Source organism: Rhodnius prolixus, unplaced genomic scaffold (assembly GCF_049639745.1).
Source record: "Rhodnius prolixus isolate KJV_2025 unplaced genomic scaffold, Rpr scaffold_36, whole genome shotgun sequence".
NCBI classification, from domain to species: Eukaryota; Metazoa; Arthropoda; class Insecta; order Hemiptera; family Reduviidae; genus Rhodnius; species Rhodnius prolixus.
In genome coordinates, this window is record NW_027411639.1 from 619,691 (window position 1) to 633,573 (window position 13,883).

General features: G+C 35.0%; 1 protein-coding gene across 11 annotated transcripts in view; it reads left to right on the top strand.

Annotated features, from left to right (window-relative positions):
• Window positions 1-13,883, top strand: part of LOC141462335 (suppressor of lurcher protein 1-like) — a 418,108-nt gene that overhangs the window by 324,508 nt on the left and 79,717 nt on the right. The gene's annotated exons all lie outside the window — the stretch shown is intronic.

Here is a 13,883-nt window from a genome sequence, read left to right on the forward strand (position 1 = left end):
GGTTTGGGCTGTATTTTAGATATCTATGTACAAAAATAAGCAAGTATTTACTAAAAAATGAAGGAAATAAAGGCATTTAATTATTATTTCGGAGGAAGCTGGGTAGAAAAGAGATAATTGAACAGAATGGATTTAGAGATGGAAAGGGTAGAAGCATGGCGGACAGATAAAGGTAAGGAGTTTCAGAAAGAGGTAGCGCGAATTAGGAAATTTAGGAATTTGTCAAAGGATGAAGAACGGTGTGAGGGAATATAGAGATCAGAGGAACGAGATCTAGTATTGCGAGAATGGATCGAGGATATGAACTTTCTAATTATGCTTGGCGAAAATTCCATAAATTTTCAAATCTATCTGAATATTTGAAATAAGAAAAGAATAGTACACTGGAGCCTCCCATAAAGGACACTCTCACTAGCAGCCACCTCCATTTACGGTAAGTTTTTGGATTTTCCCGTTTTACCCCTATACACTTTCTATATAAAAGAACCTCCGTCTAATGGTCACTCTACATAGCGACCGCGGACATTGATTTTTGGGGAACGGATTAAATGTTTCACCTCCCACCAACGACCACCTTATTATTAAAAGTTCGTTTGACGCGGTGATAAAAAGAATTATCCCCTCTCAAGTTTTTCTTTTTTTCTGGTTTTTCCTAAAGTTTCCTATATAAGCTAGAACACTTGTACCATTTTAATCATTTTTCAATATTACTTTGGACGAACAATATTATTTTTTCCGATATGTCTCCCAAACGAAAGTGGTTAACTCTAGAAGAGAAAATAAATGTGTTGGAAGATTTTGCAAAAACCAAATCGAGCCATCGTCAACTTGCCGAAAGGTTTGTTCTATTTTTCTAATAATAGATGATAGTATGATGATAATTTTACCATAAATTATTATTGTTACGAATAAATGTGATGATTATTATAAAAATTATTAATTAAGTCAATAATATGTAGTTTTTTGATAATTTTTTTGGATAAATAAGAGAAACTTGATGCATATCATATAGCTAAATAATTATGCAGTTATGTACGTTTTTAAATCTATTAATAATAAACAATTTTTAAATAGATGTTTGGAAAAAAAAACCCATATATTTTCATTATGAAACTTGCCTGCTCTACTTCTAACGGCCACCTCCAAATAGCGGCCACTTTGCTTTCCTCCGCCAGTGTCCGTTATTGAGAGGTTCGATTGTAATTCCAATTTTTTCAGACACGCTTCCAAGTATTTTGTCATGTGCCGTTGTCAAAGGCGAATAAATTATAAATATTATCTTGTTTTCTTTGTTAATATTTATTAGAGTCGGAAGCTAGGTAGAATAGATCCTACAGGAAGTCTAGCTTAATTTTGTAAATCAAGTATTCATAGTTAAATACTCTTTGTAATGAAAGGTTTCACGTGATTGCGCTTCATGCAGTACGGTTTCAATCTAATTCAGATCAACATAGTAGCAGGATAGTATAGTTACAGAATAGTTGGTATTCATTATGACTGTCTACAATGTGACGAAACTATCACGTTGTTGGTCACAATTAATGGAGAAGTTGTGCACACGATCATTGCATTAAGTTACGGAAGGTTTATTCAGATCTATATCAGCTATACAACTCATCCCATACAGCAGCGACGTTTAGTGACGCTCCACAGCGTAAACACAGAGCTAAACAAAGAGAGATACATTCAGATTGTGTGCACTAAGCAGAGATAGGGATTCAGGTTACAGTGTGGATAGGCACGAGGTTTACATTGACCTTTCTGGTTCCACTGTATGTTAGGGTATTGTATTTAGTTCCATTTAATGAAGTAATATGAGTAGGATAGTGTTAGGTAATAGCACATTTTCGTTTGGGTTGGGGCAGTCAATTAAAACGTTTACTTAGAACGTTTGGCCATTTAGAGTGAAAACTTGTCTTCTCCAGAACTTGTTTACAAATAGTTTACAGAATAGTTTGCAAAAAATAGTGAAGTAAATCGCCTATTTTATAAGGGTGGGCTTAACGTCAAACTACCAATTTGGTATCATGGAGGGGCCGGAAGCACATACTTCACTGCTATTTCTTTTGTTTTTCTAGCAAATAAAAAGTAGTTGTTACACACGGGATTCGAACTGGGGATCTACGACTTACAAATCCGCTTTCGTGACCACTACCAACACCTTCCCCCAGTTTGCACAAATATTTACTGCAGTTTGTTCGAACTTTGGTCCTGCAAAGGGTGTTTGTGTCTTTTTTTCTTCTTTTGACCAATATTTATTCTATTCTTGGTCTTGAAATATTTTAATTCTGATGATATTTGAGCTTCTTCCCATAAGTTGTTTGGTTGAGAATAATATTTGTATTTTTTTTTTTTTTTTTTTTTTTGTAATTTATATACTGTCCACAATTTACAGAGAAATATGTAATACGTGAAAGTGATAATGCATTCTTCTTGTCTGCATTACTGAAGGAGAGAAGCTGCCAACTGGCAACCCTCTCGCTGGAATTGGTTGTATTTCACTGATGGTGTTGGTCAAGAGGCCAACGGCAACTAAAGTGGAAATGAAGATAGAGGAGAAAATTTTACGTTATTTAGTTTGTGCTGCTTCAGTTACATTTTACATTTTCAAATCACTGCCATGAGTAATTTGAGACATAAAATGGAGCTTTCTTTAAATTGGCGACTAATTTTTGATTAAAAAGACCGGATTTTCTTTGAATCTGAAATTTGGTTGAGATCTGCATTTTTTTGGCCCGTTTTAATGTGGTGTTGTGTGTTTGATAATTAGGGATGAGCAGTGAGGTAGATATTTATATTTAAATATATAATTCACTGGTGAAAACGGTTCAACATAAAGGACTATTGGATGTTATTAATGAAAATAAAATGCAATAAAATTATTTAAATGATATCTGTTGTTTATTATTTTTTTTATTTAATTAATTTTGTTATTTACAATCTGCGTACAGTATACAATAAGTAAATAAGAAGACTATGATGAACTGGTGCGGGAGGAGAGAAGCTACCCAGCGGTAGCACTCTCTATAGGAGAGAGGAGAATGTGAGGAGGAGAATACGAGGAGGAGAGAGGAGAGTAATAATGGTCTTCAGCCTACAAGGAAGTCGCAGGGCCACTGACGATTCAGTCGGCGAGGAGTATTAGGGATGTCAGAAGAAGTGAGAGACAGTACAAGAGGATTAGAGCTAGTCGAGAGAGTAGTGTGGAACTTTTGATATTTAGTCTTGGCGAGTTGCTCTATGAAGGGAATGTTGAGGTCGTTGTGAAGAGTGAGGTTAGTCACCGTAGAAAGGAGCGTCAACTATCTGTCGGAGGAGTTTTGACTGAAATGTCTTGTACAGTCCGTATGTTTGTAGGTTTGGCTGAACCCCCACAGCTCTAGTCCGTAAGTCCACCATAGGTTTGAGGATAGTATTGTATGTTAAACGTTTAAGTTCTAAGGGCAATTTGGAGCGTCGTCCAAGTAGTCTGTAAAGAAGTTTCACACGTTTTGTCATTGCTTGTCTTTTAAGTCTAGTGTGTGGGTTCCACCGTGAGTCGTTTGCCTATGTACAGCCCAAGGTAGCGTTTAAATTAAATTTCCAAAAATACAGCACATTGTTGCTTATTTTAATATCTTTTGTAAGGAATTAAGAAAGATTGTTCATAGACAGATTTTAGAGGAAATAGTGCATAAAATGACCCAATAGTAGGCGAATGAAATCAGTTCAGAAAGATTACGAACAAAATTAGTAAACAAATTTAACTTAATTACTTAATTAAACTTTTTTCAAAGGCTGAATTTACCAGCTGAAATATGAATGAAACGTTAGATACTAGTTGATTTGGTGTACATTTTGTCGTTTAAACAACCCTTATACTTAACTTTTTTTAAATTGAAAATTGTTAAGAAGATTTAAAAGTTGCGTGATAAGTATTTAAAATTGTTAAAATGCTTTTTTTTTAAGTTCTTTACTTGTATTAAAGTTGTTTGTTGCTTGGTATTAATGTAACTAATAGGATTTCTTTTCTGTATGCATGTAAAGTATATCGCCTATTTTTCATAGAGGCTTAAAGTTTAAATACCAAGTAGGTGCCGAGGTTAGGAGACGCGGGATTATATTTTTTACGTATTTTATTAAAAACTTTTTACGTTTTTTTAACCAATAAATAGTAGCTACCAGCCGGGATTCGAACTACTAGATCTTTCCCTTACAAACCCACGCTTCACTACCACTAACCCAGGCATCTGTATTATCTAAAGAAGTACATGATCACTAGCCAGTATTTTTTCCAAGGCTTTAGGATGCGTTAAAAAAAAAACAAAAAATGTAGGTTAAAAGCTTTCATCCTCTTCAACACCTCTACAGGAAAAAGTGGGTATTTGCCAACTTCCATAAAAAAAGTTATTTATTCACGAAAAAGTGGATTTATTTAGTAAAGTTTTAAGTCTTTTAATGTTTTGGTTAAGAGTCAGAAAAGTACCATGTAATGAAATGGATGAAGCCATTTTTTGGACGTGGTACCTTTATTTTAAGAGAAGAAGTTTAGGAAATCATTAACAATTTGCTGTAGCCTTTGGGGTAAAATATCGATTTAAAAAAGCCATAATAATTATGTGATTATTTTAATGTAGACCAGGTCGTTCAGATAATCGCTCGCTGTGTTGAGCAAAGAGTATTTTTTTAAAAAAATTACAACATTCATTTGGAAAAAACAGCAATGTAGCATTTCTATTATTTTGTTGATTTAAATGTTTCAAACAGTGTTTTTGCTATGGTTTTAGTATAATGTAAAAAAAAATTGAATGCATTATACAAAACAGCATTGCTGGAAATAAACTGAAAAGCCATTTTTTACTTTATTTTATTAAATTATTTTATTTTTAAAATGAACCCACAGAAATGCCTGCATGCCATGTTTACTCTCCGGCGGGGCTCCTGTCCACCTGTCCTCTTCAACAGCAATCCTCTTCCTTATAAAGATCTGGTGCGCTATCTTGGGCTCTACATAGGCAAACGACTCACGGTGGAACCCACACACTAGACTTAAAAGACAAGCAATGACAAAAAGTGTGAAACTACTTTACAGACTACTTGGAGGACGCTCCAAATTACCCATTGAACTCAAACGCTTAATATACAGTACTATTCTCAAACCTATGTGGACTTACGGGACTATAGCTGTGGGGTTCAGCCAAACCTACAAACATACGGACTGTACAGATATTTCAGTCAAAACTACTCCGACAGATAGCTGACGCTCCTTTCTACGGTGACTAACCTCACTCTTCACAACGACCTCAACATTCCATTGGTACACCAAATCGCCAAGGCAACTCGACTAGCTCTAATTTTCTTGTACTGTCTCTCGCTTCCTCTGACATTCCTAATACTCCTCCTCGCCGACTGAATCGCCAATGGCCCCGCGACTTCTTCGCAGCCTGAAGACCTAAACGTCATTCTTCTCCTGTAGAAGGTGCTATCGCTGGGTAGTTTCTCTCCTCCTGCTCTCCTCCCGCACCAGTTCATCATACTTTTCAATTTACTGATTGAATACAATGTATACAGATTTTAAATTACAAAATTAAATAAAAAAAGAAAAACCATTTTGCCCCCTAACAAACCGCATGTATAAAATCGAAAAACAGAAAATTGAAATGGGTTGACAAGTTTATCTTGGGCAACTTATTAACTTACCAAGATCAATCTGAAGAGGTTCTTTAAGGGGGGGTTTAAGTCTGGAATGGAAAATTTTTGACAAAGAAAATCTTCAAAAACCTGGAAACAAAATTAGAGAAAAACGTTTTTAGTTTTAGAAAAATGTATTTATTTTCCACTCGTACGTGGTTATGTTTCTCAATTTGTATTTTGTACAATAAAGATTTGGAATTCAATACTTCTATTTTTAAATATTAAACTCGTAAAATTTCTGTCAGAACAATTAACTTTAAAGTTCTTGTTTGTCTTGAGAACGAGTGAAATGAAAGTAAAATACTTTTCTCTTTAGGGCTGAAGTATTTAGCAAGAATTTCCATGCACTTTTATCAGTGGCTTCTTTGTAATCTTAAAAAAAGCTATGCTCAAATTCTGTAAGCGGTTGTTAACATGTTATAGAACTGACTTTTCAGCAGCAGCCCTAAAACTGCTTGGCTTAACTGCCACTCATTTATTTCTAGCGTCCAAGTCTTTTGTATGATAGTGGTGACGTGCGCCATCTCACTCTAATGAAGTATTTACGAAAATTACAGTCGTTTCCATTCATTAATTAAATATTTCAACATTTTCTCTAATTATTTGCTGTCAAGGTTTTCCCTAAGCGACGTGCCTCTGCTTTATGTCCCAAATAAAATTAGTTTAAACCATATTCTGTGATAAAAATGACATAACTGTCATTTCTTTGGCAGAAAGGTGTGACGTGATTTTTAAATATAATTACTTTATTGAGCAGAAAAAAAATCTTTTTCTGGGGTCGAGAAATAGCAGACTATCATTCCTTGACTCTTTTCTGAGTTGACGAGTTGATGTAAGGAGGTGGATGAATCCTCACTGGGGGCATGGAGGGTCGGCATCAGAGAGGGGCTATCTCTATCTTGGGGCTGCACGTTTTATGTGGGGCTCTTCCTTGGAGAGAAAATTGGATTTGATTAGTATCCAATCAGCTTCTTTTAATTTTGAGCAGTGTTCTTCTGAAATTCTTGGTGAAGACATTAGAGTGGAAGGATTTGTTTGGTTCAACGAGTGTTTTATTTTCAACTGTCGACTCCTTTTTAGGGTTTCTTTGGTGAGCATGACTTAAATGTATGTATAAATGATAAAATAATTACACGTGATTCATTAATTAAATGACGGAAATGTTTTAGAGCTATGAAAGACTGGAAAACCTAGATTACCGCAAACATGCGGGCAGTAGCTGGAGATTATACTTGTTTAATTATATAGATAAGGTTGTTACAGAATCGTATCAGTTTCGATTTAGTTGGCAATCGATATCTAGATTCTCTGCCTTCATTTTACGGAAATATCTAATTTAACAATAATCCTCAACATCTTCTCTCAACTTTTAATCATTCCATTTATCCTGTAATTTCTTGCAGAACTAGTAATTAATCATTTTTCATTTATCCTGTTTTATCCTTCAGTTTCATCCTGAATGTAATTGTTTTTCTTTGTTTGCACGTTCTAGTAACAGCGCTGCCTACTTCTTCTGCCACCAAGATACAATAAACTGTTTCTAATTTTGACATCGTTCTGGCCGTTTTAGATCAATCGCTTCTTTAAAATTACTTTAATAATGAACATATCATTGTCAATATCATTACTTAATAATTTCTGTTTTTGGTACAGAAAACTCCTTCTAATAGTAGTGCATAATCAAACAAAAAGTAATTATCCATTTAGAGTCATTCATGGTCAGGATTGGTCTTTAACAATGCATTGCTAATGCTCGAACTTAGTCAGTTAATGCCAACGTGGAGTCATATTGACTCCAAAATTTTTTTTTTTTGTATTGATTTCAAATTTAATAATCAAATTTGCATTAAAGGATGAGAAAGAAAAGGAATTAAGAACGAAAATACAAATTTTGGCGCTGTCCACAAATCGGCTTTAACATTTCACGCAGAAGGAATCAACTTCAACTTAGGATCGCAGTAATTTCAGTATTTTCTAGAACCCTGATTGACTTTTTCATTTTTTGTAATTACTTTCACTATTTTTTCAATTACAGTGCGCTGTTGACACAGATCGGAAATTACCCAATTCGCTACAAGTTTTTGCTGCTATGAGATGTGGGATGCAGAGACCATTCCTATTTTTTTGATTTGGCAATGCAGTGTTAAGTGTGTATGGATCTCACTTTCAACGCTGTTATTTACCTTTTTCTGTTTTGAAATTCCTCTTAAAATTTATCTTCTTTTTATTTAGTTTTTCCTTCTTTTCTGTCAAATCTCCTTAGAGTGAATAATTGTTGCAATCGTACCAAATGTTTGTATTGAGTCTTAATCGAACATGTAGGTCTTGAAGTCAAATTTGATTTTATGCATTTAGAGCCTTAAGTTCGCTGGGCACTGAGTTCATTCTTGATATAAATTGAAACAAGAACCTACATCCCAATATCCAGACCAGTAGCCTATAAAATTATTAATTCCGGAACATACGAGGGTCGTTTGAAAAGTCCATGCAAAGTCAGAGAGATAGCACTACTGGCGCGTATCGAGGTTATGTTTAGTTAGTAGCATCTCTTGGAAGAACATACACCAAGTTTCAGCCAGATCGGTCTATTTCTTTGTGTTTGGCATTCGTTTGAATCGAGGAAGTCGAGTGATTTTCAAAAAATGGACGAAAAAGAATTTCGTGTGTTGATTAAACACTACTTTATGAAAGGCAAAACGCCTCAGGAGACTAAAGAGAAGCTTGATAAACATTATGGTGACTCTGCACCTTCGATTAGAACAGTTTATAAGTGGTTTCAAAATTTTCGGAGTGGCCATATGGGCACAAGTGACGCTGAACGTTCTGGACGCCCTGTTAAGGTTACTACTCCAGAAATCATTGATAAAATCCATGATATGGTGATGGATGACAGAAGAGTGAAGGTGCGTGAGATTGCTAGTGCTTTGGGCATCTCGAATGAACGGGTACATAATATTTTGCATTAACATTTGGACATGATAAAGCTATCCGCAAGATGGGTGCCGCGATTGCTCCCGCTTGACCAAAAACGAAATCGTGTGAAGTGTTGCAAGGACGGTTTGCAGCTGTTCCAGAAGAATCCGCAGGACTTTAAGCGTCGTTTCGTCACTGTGGATGAAACATGGATACATTACTACACTCCTGAGACCAAAGAACAATCTAAACAATGGGTTACCAAGGGGGAATCTGCGCCAAAAAAGGCGAAGACCTTTCCTTCGGCCGGAAAGTTTATGGCGACTGTCTTTTGGGATTCGCAAGGAATAATCCTCATCGACTATCTGGAAAAGGGTAAAACTATTACAGGTGCATATTATTCATCGTTATTGGACCGTTTGAAAACCGAGCTGCAAGAAAAACGCCCACGATTGGCCCACAAAAAAGTCCTTTTCCATCACGACAACGCACCAGCTCACACCTCAGCAGTTGTGGTCGCAAAATTAATGGAAATAGGGTTCCAACTCGTATCACATCCCCCCTATTCTCCAGCCTTGGCTCCCTCGGACTACTATTTGTTCCCCAATATGAAGAAATGGCTGGCGGGAAAAAGATTTTATTCAAACGAGGAGGTGATTGCAGAAACGAATGGCTATTTTTCAGACTTGGACAAATCCTATTATTCGGAAGGGATCAACAAACTAGAGCAGCGTTGGACGAAGTGTATAAGCCTAAAAGGAGACTATGTTGAAAAATAAAAAAGGTTTGCACCAAAAAATTAAGTAGTTTTTATTTTTGCACGGACTTTTCAAACGACCCTCGTATGTATAAATGACCCCACCACGATAGCTGAGCGATTAAAGGCTACCGCCGCTAAGTTAATCTGTATTGTGGGTACTGGGCTCGATTCTCGGTCTAGGCCTTGGATTTTATTTAATAGATAATGTGATAATTAAATTGTAAAGTACGTTTTCTTGTTGCCCCCGTTCACGACACCTAATTAGGAAGGCTTGCCTGAAAAATAGGTATTTCTTTGTATAATACATAATATAAAACAAACATAATACCGTATTATAATATTCTCTATAACTATCTTTATTTACTTTACAACTGCCTATTGGCAACATGTAAATATAAAAAAGTACCAAAAATAAGAATTTCCATTTTAAGTACTTTTTAAATTTATTTTAAACATAGAATTGCTTGTGTTTGGATATTGTTTGAAAGAGCAGTGTATATTGTCTTTATATACCCAATAGAAACTGTAAGTAGCTTACCAACTGTAAACTCTCAGTAAATGGTTGCAAGAAAAAGGAATATTTTAGGCTTAAGAGTAGGCTAGTGTTAAAAGTATTGAAACAAAGAGTTAAGTAGCCTACCAAGCTTTAGCCATTTGCAAATAAAAAGGCTTAATGGGTTTCTTGCAACTTCACTTTTTTTTTAGTTGCTTTTAATTAAAATAATATTTTTTTTTTTTTTCAATTTCGAACTTCATAACCCTTTTTAATGAATGTGTCTTTCCCGCTGCATTTATTCAATCTTATTTCATGAACGTTGCATTATAGTATATTATTTTATTTCATCTCATTAAATTACATAACTAAATAAGTACTTTATGCATGTCTTTTGCGATGATACATAGATTTAATGTTACTGAGATTCCAGTATAATAATTGCCATTTGCACATATCAGACATTTGCAGGTCAAGAACTCGAATATTTCAGTTCTTTGTCATAGTTCGTGATTCATCAGGAATAAAATTATGAAAAGAAAAATGAATCGGCTATGTCCAAGAAATAGTCTTTTCAAATAATATGTGGCTTGTAAAGAGTTTTGCAGAATGTAGGTTATAACCTCCAACCTAGAATGTAATTGTGATCTACCATCATACTAGGTGGACTCCATTCTACGCTGTACATTATTAAGTTAACACTACTTAGCTTTTTAAATTCCAAAAAAAAAAAAAAGAAAAGCCTGCTATGTGTAGGGCACTTTTAGTACTCGAAACGAGGAGCTCGAAAGCAAGTTTCATGAAAAATTTAGCTCTGACCGTTGTCTTCGTTTTTCCAGTTCATTCCTCAATTTATAGTTGCTATAAGGGAATCGCTCTGTAAAAAGAGTTGATATTACAACAACAGAGAATTTAAACAATAAAATACAAATTGAGAGAAAGAAACAAATACAAAAAGTTAGGTTTAGTGCTTAATAGGAATATATAGGCTTCGTGACTGTAAATTATTAAACTAAGGATTCAAGATTGGCGAGGAATCGGTCAAATAAAAAACAACTCGTCTTTTTGCCAACGTTTCGACAAATCTATTGTCCTCTTCAGGGCCTGGATATTACAAACACACAAATACAAACAATTTAGAGATTCAGTAACAAAGAAAATCAGTAATATTAAAATAAAATACAATAAATTCTTTATAATTATTGAAAACTTACGTGGCTATGTGGGTTGGTTGAGTTACAGAAACTAAGAGCCAGAACTGGAGAAGCAGATATATACAGGATGAACCATTTAAAACGCACCAATCGCTAATAACTTTTTAGGAAAGCGGAATTTCGAAAAACCAACGAAATAAACTATATGTTTTTTTTTGGTCTAGTTTTCAAATTTTCCACCCCTGATGCTGTATCTTTATTTTTGGCGGAGTTACGGCCAAAAACCCACTTAAAGTTTCATAAGGACCACTAGTTTTGACAATGATTATGAGAACTACATAAAAGACTATGAAAAATGACGTTAATCCCGTTTCGATATCCCTAATATTAGTCGAGATATTTAAGATCAAAGTTACAATTTTTTCTATTCGTGTACGGTTTACAATATTAATTTTCCACCAGAAATACACGTTTTGGAAGGTCCTCTGACTGCAAAAAATGTTATTTTTGACGCAAAGTAAAATAATAATAATTACTGAAGATTTTAAAGAATGTAGAGAATGTAATGGTTATGGGAGAATCAGGATAAATTTGTTTTATCATCTAATAAAAGTAATCATCACATCATTTTAATGCACCCAGTATGCAAGACTTCTTGACCTATGATTACGGTAAGAATATCTTGCCAGGGTGTTGGTCTAGTGAACAAGAGCGTGGCTTTGTAAGTGGGAGGTCCCCAGTTCGAATCCCACGTATGACTACATTTTATTTTAAAAAAGTGTTATGATGTATCAAGTATTGTGAATGACTGCACCCGCGGGATTCGAACTGGCAATCTCCCACTTACAAAACCATGCTCATGACCACTAGACCAACACCCGCCCATCCCTGGCAAGATATTTTTAACGAAACGGGGTCAACGTCATTTTTCACAATTTTTTATGTAGTTTTCAAAATCATTGTCAAAACCAGTGGTCCTTATGAAACCTTAAGTGGGTTTTTGGCCGTAACTCCGCCAAAAATAAAGATACAGCATTTGGGGTGGAAAATTTGAAAACTAGACTTAAAAAAACATATAGTGGGTTTTTTCGAAATTCCGCTTTCCTAAAAATTTATAAGCGATTGGTGCGTTTTGGATCACCCTGTATATACAGATATAGCGGGACTTACACGGGAATTTTGGTAATGACAATGGGACAGATACAATAGAGTAATTACAATGTTCAATTTTGTTGCACATTGCACAAAACGTTACACAGATTAATCATACTTCCTATTTTAGGAAACTGTAAGATCAGAGAATAATCAAAATATTGAAAATTACTAAATAATGGATTGTAAACAGCATGAAATGATGTCTTTGTCCTAAAGTTCCCAAAAATAAGCTTGAAAAGTTTATTTCTTGTACTAAATTTGCATTAAACCATTAACATTATTTTTTGCTTTATTTGAATAATTCAACAAAAGAATAAACTGTTTTTACAATCTTCTGAAGTACTGGAAAGCGCTAAACCAATTTGAGCATTGTAACCAAAGAAACTTCAGCAGTGGAGTGGTAATTATGATAATGCTGTATAATCGCTTCCCCGCGGCGTTTTTCTACATATTAGAGTCCTTTACGCTGTCTAAATAGTGAAGTATTAAAATTTAACTGAAAGATTGAAGTACGTAGTATTACAGTTCTATTATTGTCTTACGTGATTACATTGTTATCATTTTTAGTCAATACAATTGATTCTTCTTTACTGAAGAACCTCATTTCAAAGGGCTAAGTAAGTTTCTATATTTTCTGTTTGTCCAACTTTTTTGTTGACTGTATTTATTCTGAGTTTCATCACTCGCAGAGGTTCCGAGAATCGTGCTGTCGATCAAAAGACTAACAAACTTATTCAATAAAAAGACTACCTTTTCAAGCCTAGAACAGTAACTATTTTTATTAGCGAAACGAGAAACTATGCAATTGCAACAGTTTTTGCTTATTTGTGGTTTCGAAAGTACGAAGTCTGTAAATTAAGTAATGAGACTGATTTTTTTAAAAAAATTTTATTCAAAAAGAATTACAATTCTATATTGTCACCTTCAAAATAACTTCCTTCTGAAGCCACACAGCGCTGGAGACGTTTCTTTCACTCCTCATAGCAGTGCTCGAAACTCCGATACTGGAATAGCCTTCAGCTGGTCGGTTACAGCCGTTTGAATGTTTTCGACTGTCCCCAAAATGAGTTCCCTTGAGGTGATTTTTCAACTTCGGGAAAAGAAAAAAGTCACAAGGTCCCAAGTTAGGCGAATAAGGAGGCTGAGGAGCCACAGGAATGTTTTTACTGGGCCAAAAACTCGTTTATTGAAATTGCTGTGTGACAAGGAGCATTATCGTGATGCAACACCCACTTGTTCTTGATGTTTGGTCTCACACGAATGACCATTTTTCGAAGTTTTTCAAGAACCTCTCGGTAAAAGTGTTGATTGACCGTTTGACCTTAAGGTAGAAACTCTTTGTGGACGATTCCGTGGATATCGAAAAAACAAATCAGCATGCATTTGATCTTCGACTTCGCCATCCTTGCTTTTTTCGGCCTTGGAGAGGTTGAAGTGTGCCACTCCATGCTCTGGCGCTTGGTTTCTGGGTCGCACTCAAACCCACCTGACTTAAGTCCTTGTGACTTTTTTCTCCAGAAACGTCTCCAGCGCTGTGTGGCTTCAGAAGGAAAGTTATTTTGAAGGTGACAATATAGAATTGTAATTCTTTTTGAACAAAAAAATTTAAGAAAATCAGTCTCGTTACTTAATTTACAGACCTCGTATATGATGCAGAGATTAAATGCCAGACGTTTCTTAAGCAGATTTTAATAAAAAATTGAATCTATCTTTAAGTATGCTGTTAATGAATATT